General features: G+C 42.4%; 1 non-coding gene across 1 annotated transcript; it reads right to left on the reverse strand.

Moving 5' to 3' along the window:
* Positions 1–11,989: 11,989 nt before the first annotated feature.
* LOC128580203 (U1 spliceosomal RNA) lies at positions 11,990–12,147 on the reverse strand. The gene has a single exon (XR_008378534.1). It is a non-coding gene; the product is annotated as a U1 spliceosomal RNA (small nuclear RNA).
* Positions 12,148–14,107: the final 1,960 nt, after the last annotated feature.

Here is a 14,107-nt window from a genome sequence, read left to right on the forward strand (position 1 = left end):
AAACTCTTTGGGCTTAAGCAATTCTCTTGCCTCAGCCTCCTAAGCAGCTGAGACTACAGACTCCTGCCACAATGCCTGACTATTTTTGTCGTTGTTGTCATTGTCATTTAGCAGGCCTGGGCCAGGTTCGAACCCAGCAGCCTTGGTGTAGGTGGCTGGTGCCTTCACCACTGAGCTACGGGTGCTGAGCCTTAAAACAATCTAATTAAAATGATGCAGAGTAGGCCAAGAAAGCGAAGAGACAAATAGGTTGATTTTTGAGTGTGTGTGTTTTGGGCCAGCGAGAGAGATAAAGGATGTGAGATGGGGAAGCAGAAAGAGGGACTCTCCATACTTGTCAAAGTCTTGACTATGTCGTCATTGTTGTTATGCCCCCAGAGTCTTAGAAAGCTTGGAATACACAGACATAGTCTTTTTTTCTTTTATGAGAATCTCAATATCTGTGGCCCTGCGTAGTGCTGTGGCATCACAGCAACTTCAAACTCTTGTGCTTGAGTAATCCTCTTGCCTTGGCTACCCAAGTAGGTGGGACCACAGGCATGCGCCACTACACCCAGCTAGTTTTTCTATTTTTAATAGAGATGCAGGGGTGTGGGGGTATCTTGCCCTTGCTCAGGTTGCTCTCAAACTCCTGAGCTCAAGCAATCTACCCACTTCAGCCTCCCAGAGTGTTAAGATTACAGGCATGAGCCACCACACCTGGCACTTACATAGCCTTTTGATGAATACTTAGTGATTAGCTGACTGAACAAATAAATGAACAAGTGCATTCAATCCTTGAAAGAGAAGAAAGAAATTCTTAGGCTTTCAATGGCCTAAATTCATCAAAGTATTTTGGGCTTTCCTAACTTTCTTTTTTCTTTTGAGACAGAGTCTCAGACTAGAGACTCTGGCTTGAGTGCCATGGTGTCAGCCTGGCTCACAGCAACCTCAAGGTCTTGGGCTCAAGCTATCCTCCTTCTTCAGCCTCCCAAGTAGCTGAGACTATAGGTGCCCACCATGATGCCTGGATCAGTTTTCTATTTTTAGTAGAGACAGGGTCTTGCTCTTGCTAGGGCTGGTCTAGAACTCCTAAACTAAACTTGTCCTCCCACCTTGGCCTCCGAGAGTGCTAGAATTTCAGGGGTGAGCCACCATGCCAGGCCCAAAATTTACTTTCTGTCACATTTGATCAAATGAGATGGAACTTCAGGAAAGGTAATGACGGGACTGAAGAATTAAGCCATAGACTGAAGCAAGGCAGAAAAGGCATGCCTGGCCTGCATATTTGAATAGTGTTAATGAAATGTGTCTCCTTGTCATTCTTTACAGTCATAAGCATCAGCTTAACCCGACCACCTCAGGTGAGCTTGGAATATATCTATTTCAGGCAGATGTTCTTGGTGTGTACGGTGAGCCACAGAGATGCCAAAGGCTCAGAAGATGGAAAACACAAGCAAACGTAATACAAATCTAGTAAGCCAAATAGAATTTTTTCAGGCTGATTTTAAGGACTATCTTCAGAGCTTGTCTATTATTTTAATTATACTAAAATAGTTATCTACTGAAAAAAAAAAAAAACAATGCAAAAGAGTCTTTCACCCTCACATCAACCAAGAAAAGTAACCAGTAATGTTATGACCAAGACAAAATAAAATCAGATGCCCTTAAAATTTTCAGGACATTATTGGGTAAACTCTTTCCTTGAGTACCCTTTACTATAATAAAATCCAAAAATTCATGAGCAATCTTTTTATATTTTGCTACAGTATTGCAGGAAGAAAAGAAATGTTTTCTCACTCTACCTTGGCTTATTATAATCATTCATTAGTGTGGTAGCTATAATATCTTGTTTTTCTTAGCTGTTGTTTATCAATCAGTACAAAGAATAATAAATTTGGGTGAGATACTTTGTTTTGCTACCCCCTAGTGTTCCTTAGGGATGGAGAGGGTTCTAGCATTTGAGTAACATTAATAAATATTTTTCCCCCATCAACTCATCAAGTTATTAATTTCTAACTCCATCTAGGGAAATGTTAAGGGGTTTTCAATTACGATGTATGTTTCTATTTAATCTGCAGATGGAAGATCCATCCATCCTACTCTTTGTTGTTATTATAAACACAGCTTTGAGTCTGAACAATCCAATGCTGATTAGAGGTTTTCAGCATTAAGCCTTGGTCTTGGTTCTAAAGTTTAACAAATAACACAATACATAATCCTCTGGCACATCCAGCCCTCTCGTGGCATGCAGTTGAAGCTCCCTCTACTCACGTGACAAGCAAACAGAATGCATACTATAATCAACCCAGCAGGCTATGATTAACTTTGCACAGAGCTGTCCCCAAACTCCCTACAAATTCCACAGTGGTTCTTAGATAAAAAATATGGCAAGGTATATTTCTCTATTGAAGAGAAAAATTCCAATTAAGAGCATCTGGTGTTTGTTATTTTTTTAGGCGATTATAAATAGAATTAGCACAGGGCCTCACCATAACTGTCTCTCCCGTATTTTTTTTTTTATATATATATATATATAAACCAAGCTTTTGGAGGTACTGGCCTTTACAATGTGGTTGAAACCATTAAGTTAATTAATTGAGCAATAATGCAAAAAATTCATTCCCATCATCCTGAAATACAGCACATCAGCCATATCCGCGACATCAGTGGTTGCTGTCATTTCCATGTTTCTTAAGTGGATGCAGATAGTTCTAACAAAAGAATAAAAAAAGCATTTTCCCCTCTCCCATGTTACAGGAAAACAATCAGCAGAAATTCACCTTTGGATTTCTTTTTTTTTTTTTTGAAGTTTTTGGCCGGGGCTGGGCTTGAACCCATCACCTCCGGCATATGGGGCTGGCGCCCTCCTCCTTTGAGCCACAGGCGCTGCCCCACCTTTGGGTTTCTTAGGGAACTTTTTTTTTTTTTTTGAGACAAAGTCTCACTTTGTTGCCCTGGGTAGAGTGTTGTGGCATCACAGCTCACAGCAACCTCAAACTCTTGGGCTTAAGCGATTCTCTTGCTTCAGCCTCCCAAGTAGCTGGGACTACAAGCACCTACCACAACACCTGGCTATTTTTTGTTGCAGTTGTCATTGTTGTTTAGCTGGCCCAGGCTGGGTTCCAACCCCCAGCCTTAGTGTATGTGGCTGGCACCATAACCACTGTGCTATGGGAACCAAGCCAGGGAACGTTCTTTGTTAGGACAGGATCCTCAGATTCTTGGAATATAATTTTATTACAGTAGAACCTCTTAAGTTGATCACTGTAACAAACTGGTCAAGATACAGAAGTGGGGGGCGGCGCCTGTGGCTCAAAGAGTAAGGCGCCGGCCCCATATACCAGAGGTAGCAGGTTCAAACCCAGCCACAGCCAAAAATTGCAAAAGAAAAAAAAAAGAAAGACAATAGAGGTGATCAACATAAGGAACTAGGCCTACTGTACTGTGTGTATATGTAGTGCATGTCTGGTCTATGAAAATTAGGACAGCTTAAAGAGGTGGTAAATGTAGGGAGCTAGTCAACTAGGGAGGTTCTACTGTATTTCCTTCTTCTTTTTTTTGTTTTTTGTAGAGACAGAGTCTCACTTTATCACCCTCCACAGAGTGCCATGGCATCACACAGCTCATATTAACCTCCAGCTCCTAGGCTTAGGTGATTCTCTTGCCTCAGCCTCCCGAGTAGCTGCGACTACAGGGGCCTGCCACAACACCTGGCTATTTTTTTTGTTGTTGTTGAAATTTGGGTGGGGCTGGGTTGGAACCCGCCACCCTCGGTGTATGGGGCCGGTGCCCTACCCACTGAGCCACAGGCACCGCCCTATTTCTTTGTTGAAAGAAAGACCTCACTTGACAGCCTGGTGTTCCTGAGTATTCATGGTGTACTTGAAACTACATTGCAGAGGTGAAGATGGTAACTAACAGCTCTGAGCTCAAGGCATCTCCTAGGTTAGTCTCTCTCTCTCTCTCTTTTTTTTTTTTTTGTTGCAGTTGTCGCTGCTGTTTTAGCTGGCTGAGGCCAGGTTCAAACCCACCACCCTCGGTATATGCGGCCAGCGCTCTACCCACTGAGCCACAGGCGCCACCCACTTTCTCTTTTTGTTTATAGTAGGTGTTCAAATTACAGATAGCTGGGATTGAGCAATATCTCAGCTGCCTAACAGACACTATCAACCATTTGGTGCCCCTATATATCCAAAGGTCTAGGTGAGTTAATAATGTGCAAAACGCTTAGACCGCTCCAATGAAAAGACTACCATTCTGTGTGACTCTGACACTGAACTACCTTACTCTAATGCCTATATTTTCATCATTAGCCCAAGCAAGATTTTGGTGGTTATCTTTGGGCTAAAATACTTCCCCCTCTGGGAAAACTTTATCAGATATGTTAATAAAGTGACTAAAGATGGAGAGGATTTTGCTCAAAGAAACCTATCCAGGAGAGTCACTTCTACTTCTCCAACCGAAATCGAGAATTAGGGCCAAGCGTGGTGGCTCACGCCTGTAGTCCCAGCGCTGTGGGAGGCCGAGGGGGGGTGGATTGCCTGAGCTCAGAGGTTTGAGACCAGTATGAGCAGCAGTGAGCCAGAGTAAGACCCCGTCTCTACTGACATCAAAAACAGCCGGACGTGGTGGGTGTCTGTAATCCCAGCTACTGGGGAGGCAACGGGAAAGAGAATCGCCAGAGGAAGAACATTAAAAAAAATAAGGAAATGAACAAAAACAAAAAAAAGTACTTCAAACAAAGAAGAATGAACAAGCAAGCTGAAATTAAAAATTAAAAAAAAAAAAAGAACAGGAATTAGTATGTCTAAGGCATCAGCCACGTTAATTGAATCTAAAACTTTATATGATTTTAAGTGATATGGGTGCTGTATGCTGTGCCACTCAGATTCTATTTCAGGATTTAAGGATTTATTCTTCCATCTATTTCATGGAAGGATGTCAGGTGAAAGTCCTCAGAGCTTCCCCACCCAAAGTCACACCTCCTTCCTGGGGCAGTCAGTATCCAGTGGTTGGTCTATGTAGAGTTTAATGGTCCAGCTCAGACAACTCTGAAAGGCCATGTCAGCTGGAGTAGTCACAGGCCTTGGTTTAGATTGTCTTATCACACTTCTTTCCCTGCCTATTTTGTGTCTTTCCCTTTCCATTCATAGATGTTGATCCCAAGGACACTCCCTAAATACTATTTGCTAACCTGTATCTCAGTATCTGTTTCCCTGGAACCCAACCTGCATTATCTGGCATCCCTTTTTCTTTAGCTTAGAACACATACATGCTATTGGTTTCTTAGCATTAGAATTAGCCAGTGGAGAATACAAACCTTTATTCCTCATAAAAATTTCTGAGCACATACATCCTGCCTACTTTATATCCCACCAAACAGCTAGTGCAGTTAGAATGTAATAAATGTTAACTGAATGGAGAAAGTTCCAAGGTGGGGTAGAGTGGAGGGAGTAGAGAACGCACATGTTTTTCACATTAAGTGGTAATTGTCTAATTTGGGGCTGACTGGTAACTTCAGAGAAGCTGAGTGAGTTGAGTTCCTGTAGGCCCACCTGCCTGGCAGCTACACCACACACCGGGAAGTGCGTGCATTTTGTTTTCCTTTGGGTAAGTTTGGGGTTTGGGAAGCTGACTTCTTACAAATCAGTAAAGAAAAAGAGTTGTTTGGTTCCTTATTTCTAGAGTTTTTACAAAAACATCAGCTCATGCCTATAATCAGTGCTTACGAGGTCAAGGTAGGGGATTGCCAGGAGTTCAAGACTAGGTTGGGTACCATAGCAAGACCACCGTCTCTACAAAAATATATATTTTTTAAAAATTAGCCTGCTATCTATAGTCCCAACTACCTGGGAGGCTGAGGCAGGAGGGTTGCTTGAGCCCAGGTCTTACAGTAAGCTATGAATGTGCCACTGCACTCCAGCCTGGCTGACAGAGTGAGACTCTGTCAAAAAAAAAAAAAAAGAGAGAAAGAAAAGAAATGAAGGAAGGAAGAAAGAAAGGAAGGAAGGAGAGGGAGAGAAAGAAAAAGAAAACTACAAAAAAATGTTTTGCAGTTATGCCTTTTTACTTTCTATTTAGATTTTTATTTGTTTGCCGTTTTGGTTCCTGTTTAATCAATCAAGTTAGAACTGGTTGAGAAAACTTACTGTCTAGTAATATTATTGTCAAATAAATAAATTTAGGAATAATGTGAGCTGTAGTTAGTCAGGGTCACCCTGCCCCTTAAGATCTAGAGGAGATAGACTCAAATCTCCATTCCATGACTCCAAGGCATTTCTCAACAATTCTACATATTGCCAGAGGGCTTGCATTCCCCCGGGCTGATCTGGCTCCAAGCTCCTATTTCACCGAATTTGTTGAGTTCAGGGATAATCTTCTCATTGCCTCTTGTGTTCTTTATTTAGTACCATGGCTAACCTGGTCTTCCCTTCTTCCCTCCCTTTTCCTTTTCCTTTTTCCTTCTCCTCCCACTTCCTCTCTTGCTCTCTACTCTCGCCCTCACACACACTCTCATACAAAAATTTCTTTTTTTTTTTTTTTTATCTTTAATCATAGTGATACTGGAATTTCACTCTACAGTAGGTCCTTGGTCTCAGGGATTTGAAGAATGAACCCCTGGACCACAGATCAGTGGTAATATAGGAGTTTTATTAGAAGTTAGAAAGGAATCCAGAAAAGCACCAGAGCTTCTGGAAGGGGGAAAAGAACTGAAGAACTCCCTCAGGAGTCTCCACACGGACTCTTTTATCTAGGGGGTTGTAAGTCTAGAGGATTCCACATGGCTGGCACTTGGTAACAAATGAATGAATGTAGTTCCTCCTCCACTGGGTGAGGGTATCAGGTCCTTTACAGTCTTTGTCCCTGAGAAGGGATTAGGGTGTGTGCTCCTACCCAAGTTGGAACCACCCAAAAAAACCATCACAGGTTGCTTTATTCATTATCTTATCAGAGCCCAGAGGGTGTATCCCCAAAAAGGCAATCTGCATGTGCCTGGAAATGGGTGTCTGACCTCTGAGCTCACCTGGGCCTAGAGAATGGGGGGCTCCCTGTCTAGCTTTGAGTGGTGGAATCTTGTATCAATAGCCTTTTTTTCTGAAGGGCATTCTTGTATGTAGTCAACTTTGCTAGAGTTTGGGGAAGGTGAAAGTTATTTTACATAAAATGTGAAAAACAAGCTGGACATGGTGGCTCATAACTATAATCCTAGCACTCTGGGAGGTCCGGGCAGTTGGATTGCTTGAACTCAGGGGTTCCAAAGCAGCCTGAGCAAAAGTGAGACCCTGTCTCTACTAAAAATAGAAAAATTGGCTTGGCACCTGTTGTTCAGTGGTTAGGTGCTGGCCACATACACTGAGGCTGGCAGGTTCCAACAGGACCTGGTCTGCAAAACAACAATGACAACTGCAACAAAAAAATAGCTGGGCGTTGTGGTGGGCGCCTGTAGTCCCAGCTACTTGGGAGGCTGAGGCAAGAGATTCACTTAAGCCCAAGAGTTTGAGGGTGCTGTGAGCTATGATGCCAAAAAAAAAAAAAAAAGTGGGGGAGGAGAGAGGGAAAAGGCCAGGTGTGGTGGCTCATGCCTGTAATCCTAGCACTCTGGGAGTCCGAGGTGGGTGGATAGCTTGAGCTCATGAGTTCAAGACCAGCCTGAGAAAAAATTGAGACCCTGTCCCTAGTAAAAATTAAAAAACTGAGGCAAGAGGATCGCCTGAGCCCAAGAGTTGGAGGCTGCTGTGAGCTATAACGTCACCACACTCTACCCAGGGCAACAGCTTGAGACTCTGACTCAAAAAAAAATAAATAAATAAAATAAAAAGTGAATACAATTTTCATCAGCCTACTTCTTAACAAACAAGTCTTTCTAACCTTTTCTGCTATGATTAGGGCTTGACACACCTTCCTCATTTTCTCCTCTGTTTTGTTCACTCTCTTTTAAGAGAAGAAAATATTCTTTTAATTCACTTATACGGAATAATTTAGCCCTCTCAGAGATTCATTAGGTGATTTTGACTGCAAGTGACAGAGACTTGATTGAAACTGATTTATGCAAGACCATGTACTGCGTCTTATAACTTAAAAGTCAAGGGCCAGCTCTTGTTCCTGGAAGGGTGGAGAGGGGACCTCTACCATGTCAGCAGCTCAGCTTTCCATGTGTTAACTCCGGTATCTCTGACACCTACCACCTCTCAGTGCCTTTTGCTTATTGCTGCAAGCAGACTGCACTAACTCTTCCTATCTCTTAGCATTCAGATGGCAAGAGTGGACCTGACACTGCCCCAAAGCTCTCAGCAAAAGCCTCCCGGCACTGCAGTGTGCCTGTCCCTAGGCCTTGGTCGGGGCGAGGGGTGGGCTGCAGAATCCAGCATGCTTATTGGCTTAGGACAAGTTTGAATGATCTAATCCCAGAGCTCCAGGGGTAGGGCTGGTTGGACTTACAGGGGCCGAGAGGAGGGGCTCCTGGGAGGTAAAGGGCGAGAGAGCCTCTGAAGTGCAAGTATTTTTTTTTTTATAATTTTATTTGATATGTCTGACAATCACCAGTTAGTTCTCATCCAGTTGACTGTCTGTAGATTTTTGAAAGTAGTAACAGGTACATAGGTAACCAAAGTATAGAGCTTGTTTGGTGAATCTTCATCTTCATTGCGTTTTCTGGATAACCACACGGCTACGGTATGGGACATTCCTTATGCCTTTGGTCCAGACAGCTTTGTTAAGCCTGGTATCAATGCGCACATCCGAGTTCCCATCTCTTTCATGGCAAATTTCCAGATCTCTTCGAGTGCCCCAGGGGCATGCTTCTTGAAGCCCACTCCAGGGATGCGCTGGTGAATATCGATAGTGTATTGTCCAATCACCACCTCCTTAATGGCAGACCAGCCCTTCTGCCACCCTTCTTTGCAGGAGCCATTCTGCAGGGCCCAAGTTGGAAAGAAAGAGAGCGTGGGATTGTGGGAGGAGGAAAGGGCGGAAGTGAAAGTATTGTAGGGGGCATCCCAGAACTGTGCTATGTAGCGCAGCTTGACTCACCTGGACTCGGCTTAGCATCTCCTTCTGAATATCTAAGGATTCCTAACATTTAAAAATTATTCCTTTTATGCACTTGCCCAGTTAAGTCCCATAGACAAAGGCCTTCCTCCTACCCATCAGACAGTTTAGAAAAGTTTATTTTCATAGGTGCTCTAATAATGTCCTGCAGGTATCAGGAATGTTCTGTCTTGATGGTGGTGGCTACATGGTGTATATTTGTGTAGTATTTCATCAAACTATACACTTAAGATTTGTGAATTTTACTGAATACATAGTTTAATGTATACGTTACAGCTCCATTTATTTTTTTAATTTGCTGCAAGATTACCAGCAAATTCCATGTGATTTTTGAGTGCAATAATTAAGCCTATTATCTTCAGTTTGCTTTTATACTACTAAGACTTATTTAGCCAGAAGTGAAGAAACAGCCTGCCTGAGGTCACCAGGGTAGGAAACACAATATGGGTTTGACGTTAAGGCCTAGTTAATATTAACATGGACATCTTTGCCTGAATTATCTTCTGGAACATGTATATCCCTCAGAAACTGAGTATATTGACATAGGAAACAGCTAGAGCCTGGAGATGAGATCCGAAAGACAGGGTCTATAATTAAAGCTAAACATGCTGCTAAATTATTCAGTTAAACATATTCAGAAAGATGGTTTGTTTTCTAGCTTAAAATTGGCATAAATCAGTAATCCTCAGTGAAACAATCATATTTGATGTGCCTTTAGAGTAGGTTAGTAGGATTATGAATTAGAATTGCAAGATCCATGCTCAAATCCTGCCTTTCATTTTTACTAGCTGGGGCAAGTCACTTAACTGCACCTGAGCTTCATTCCATGTTTATAAAATAATGATGATGCATGAAAATGTTCCTCTCCTTCAGGGCTGCTCTGAGAAACAGAGGTGACGGGCACAAAAAGTCGTTGTGAAATTGTAAAGTCTTAATATTACTCTGATTACTCCTGATCATTGTCTTTGATAGCATTCATCACATTATTTTTTAGTGCCTTTTTTGAACTTTCCCCCTTTTTTTGAGAAAGAGCTATCAGCCTGGGTAGAGTGCTGTGATGTCACAGCTCATAGCTACCTCCAACTCCTGGGCTTAAGTGATTCTCTTGCCTCAGCCTCCCGAGTATTGGGGACTATAGGTGCCTGCCACAATGCTGGGCTGTTTCTTGGTTGTAGTTGTCATTGTGTGGCAGGCCTGGGCCAGATTTGAACCCATCACCTCTGATGTATGTGGCTGGCACCTTAGCTGCTTGAGCTACAGGAGCCACCCTGAACTTACCTTCATAGGCAATCTCCTGAAAGGATTTTTCTCTCCATAATTACCACTAAGGGTAAATGATTCCTGGGAGTTGGTTGAGTGGCACCTTCCATTTTGCCAATACTTTTTTGTTTTTTAAGACAGAGTCTTGGTGGCGTGTGGTGGGTCAGGCCTGTAATCCTAGCACTCTGGGAGGCTGAGGCAGGTGGATAGCTTGAGCCCATCAGTTCAAGACCAGCCCCAGCAAAAGCGAGACTCCGTCTTACTAAAAATAGGAAAACAAGAGTTGGAGGTTGCTGTGAGCTATGATGCTGTGGCACTCTACCCAGGGCAATAGCTTGAAAGTCTGTCTCAAAAAAAAAAAAAAGACAAAGTCGGGCGGCGTCTGTGGCTCAGTCGGTAAGGCGCCGGCCCCGGCTGAACTGCAAAACAAAAAATAGCTGGGTGTTGTGGCAGGCACCTGTAGTCCTAGCTACTTGGGAGGCTGAGGCAAGAGAATCCCTTAAGCCCGGGAGTTGGAAGTTGCTGTGAGCTGTGTGATGCCATGGCACTCTACCGAGGGCCATAAAGTGAGACTCTGTCTCTACAAAAAAAAAAAAAAAAGACAAAGTCTTACTTTGTCACCATTGGTAGAGTGCCACGGCATCATAGCTCACAGTAACTGAAACTCTTGGGCTCAACTGAATCTCTCACCTCAGCCTCCCAAGTAGCTTGGACTATAAGTGCCTGCCACAATGCTCGGCTATTTTTAGAGATGAAGGTCTCCCTCTTGCCCAGGCTGGTATCAAACTCATGAGCTCAGGCAAAAGGCCTGCTTTGGCCACCCAAAGTGCTGGAATTACAGGCGTGAGCCACCACACCTGGCCTCATTTTGCCAACACTTTAGAACACCTTGCCTGAATTTCATCATACTTTTCTTTTTTTTTTGGCTGGGGCTAGGTTTGAACCTGCCACCTCCGGCATATGGGACCGGCGCCCTACTCCTTGAGCCACAGGCGCCGCCCTCATCATACTTTTCTTAGATGCTATCTTCATGTAACTTTGTCTTGCCTTTCAGGATCTTTTGCAGTTCAATCTCCTAATTCACTCTGTTTATAGCATTAATCCTCTTTGAAATCTCATTTTCAACTATTGTCAATCTAAGTAAAGGCAGAGTTTCTTCATTTCTCTTCATCTGTTTCAATTGTTGAAATAGATTCAATTATTGTATACTTCTTCGGCTATACAAATAAAATGGATAAGGAATAATTGTCATTGTTACAGAGAAAATGCCAATTTTCTTTTTGAAATGTGAGATGATTTTTCTATAAAGAAAAGCTTACTGTTTTTCTTTTAACTTTATTCAAATTGATATGAGGGTACAATATTTAGATTACATTGTTCTCATTTCCAGGGTAAAGTTCCATTTGTAGAAGAGCCCCTCACTGTGGGGGTGTGTTATAACCCTCACAATGAGCCCATTAGGTGAGATCCCACCTCAAGCCTTCCCTCCTACTGCCGTATGTCTTCCCCCACCCCCCACTGTTTTTCATTAGTTACTGGAGAGAATGATTAGAGAGGAGGCTCAATAATGATTGTTAAAATATTTGAGAGATTAGCTAATAACCATGGGTCCGTGTTTATTGTGACTACCATCTGAAAGCCACTGTTTCAGGCACATTACTTGCATTTCTCTCTCTCTCCCTTTTTTTTTTTTTTAAAGGGGAAAGCGCAAATGCAGTCCACTACCACAAATTATGCAGTCGAGTTTCCCACATTTGGGGAAATCGCAGGGGTCAGCACATCCGGGGTGCAATGGATCAGCCTCGCCCTGGGAAAACCACCTTCGTGATCATGGCATCTTCCCTGCCAGGTAAGTACTTTTTACTTACATTTCTCATCTAGCTTAATTTTCATAACCATTCCATTAGTTAGCCATTATTTTCTTTCTTCTGTACATGTTGAAGCTAAGGTTGACTAGTCCAGTATCACAGTAGATAACAAGGAAGAGATGTATTTGAATAAAGATGCATCTAAAACCAAAGCCTGTACTTTTTTCATGCGATGTTCTTCCATGCCTTCATTTTATCGAGTTTTGGGTGGATCTCCAACCAGATGAAATAAAAGTTATAAAGCTTGGTAATAGAATGGCTCAGTTGGTTTATGTTCAGATTTTAAATATTTCCCTTTAATTAAAGTAAAAATTAGGAAGAAAGGAGTGTAGAAAAAATAAAGGAAGTAATATGAAAAGGAAGGAAAATGGTCATTTTTTTGTTTCCATTGAAGACAGTTGAAGAATAATACTAATTTTTTAAAATGCCAATCTTACATTGCTTCAATAGTGAGTTTCCATTATGTTTTAAGAATATATTCCAGGGCGGCGCCTGTGGCTCAGTGAGTAGGGCACCGGCCCCATATGCCGAGGGTGGTGGGTTCAAACCCAGCCCCGGCCAAACTGCGACAACAAAAAATAGCCGGGCGTTGTGGTGGGCGCCTGTAGTCCCAGCTGCTCGGGAGGCTGAGGCAAGAGAATCACGTAGGCCCAAGAGCTGGAGGTTGCTGTGAGCCGTGTGACGCCACGGCACTCTAACGAGGGCAGTAAAGTGAGACTCTGTCTCTATAAAAGAAAAAAAAAAATATATATATATATATATATTCCAGAAAGTGAGTTATAGGGAAGGACCACCAAGAAATTAATAGAAATAATCTTAATGAAAATTACAAACCCAAAGGTTTATGTAAGAAAAATAATTGCCACCTTTCACAAAAATAGGGATTGAGACTCAAAAGCCTTTTAAAAACTATAATTTTAATGTCATCACTTCTTTAAATATTAATTTAAATGTAGTCAAATTGGAAACTTTGAGAAGACCATCCTAAATATGTTTTCATGGGGGCCTATATATTTTTATTTATTTATTTAGAGACAAAGTCTCAGTTTGTTGTCCTCGGTAGTATTGTAGCGTCATAGCTCACAGCGACCTCCAGCTCTTGGGCTTAGCCGATTCTCTTGCCTCAGCCTCCCAAGTAGCTGGGAATACAGGCACCCACTGCAAGGCCCGGCTATTTTTTCTGTTGCAGTTTGGCTGGGGCAGGGTTTGAACCTGCCACCCTCCATTTATGGGGCTGGCACCCTACCCACTGAGCCACACGTGCCACCCGAGGGCCTAAATGTTTTATAACGTTGCAAGCTAAATGACTAGAATGGCATAGTTATCAACATTTAAACATGCTAACATGAGCATGACCAAAATTATTGACATGTTGAGAGACTGACAGGTACTGATTTATTAAATTGGCATATTGCTAGAAGAATATGTAGGGCTTCCCATCTTTCTTCATTCCTTTGGAAAGGCAGACATCCTTATTCACTATCAAGTCAAAAATGACCCTTTTCCTAGACTCTGAGGCACCGGTTGAGTTTACTGGATCAGCCAGTGACTCAGATTTATAGTTCAAACTCATGCCTATTCTGAGCAGCTCTCTGTATCAGCTTTCATGTCCCTGCTGTTGAATCATGGCAGCCACCAATATATTTCTGGGATCCTTTTTAGCCCCTCTCACCTGTGGGGCTAAATCCATTACCTAGGATTAATAGAACATAATGTACAAAGATCAAAAGTCAGCTTTGAAATTTAAAAGCATTTTGTCCAAATGTTAAAAATAATGCCAGCTATAAACCATGTTGGAAAAAAATAGAATGTCATAAACACCACAAGAGGTTACAAATCATAATTCATGGCATAAAGCTCCAGAACCCTAAGAGAATTAACTTGAAAGCAACAACAACAGTGAAGACAATGACAATAAATAATATAGGTCAGATATCTGAGGTCTAGCA

The sequence above is a fragment of the Nycticebus coucang genome, chromosome 2 (genome assembly GCF_027406575.1).
Source record: "Nycticebus coucang isolate mNycCou1 chromosome 2, mNycCou1.pri, whole genome shotgun sequence".
In the NCBI taxonomy this organism is placed as follows: Eukaryota; Metazoa; Chordata; class Mammalia; order Primates; family Lorisidae; genus Nycticebus; species Nycticebus coucang.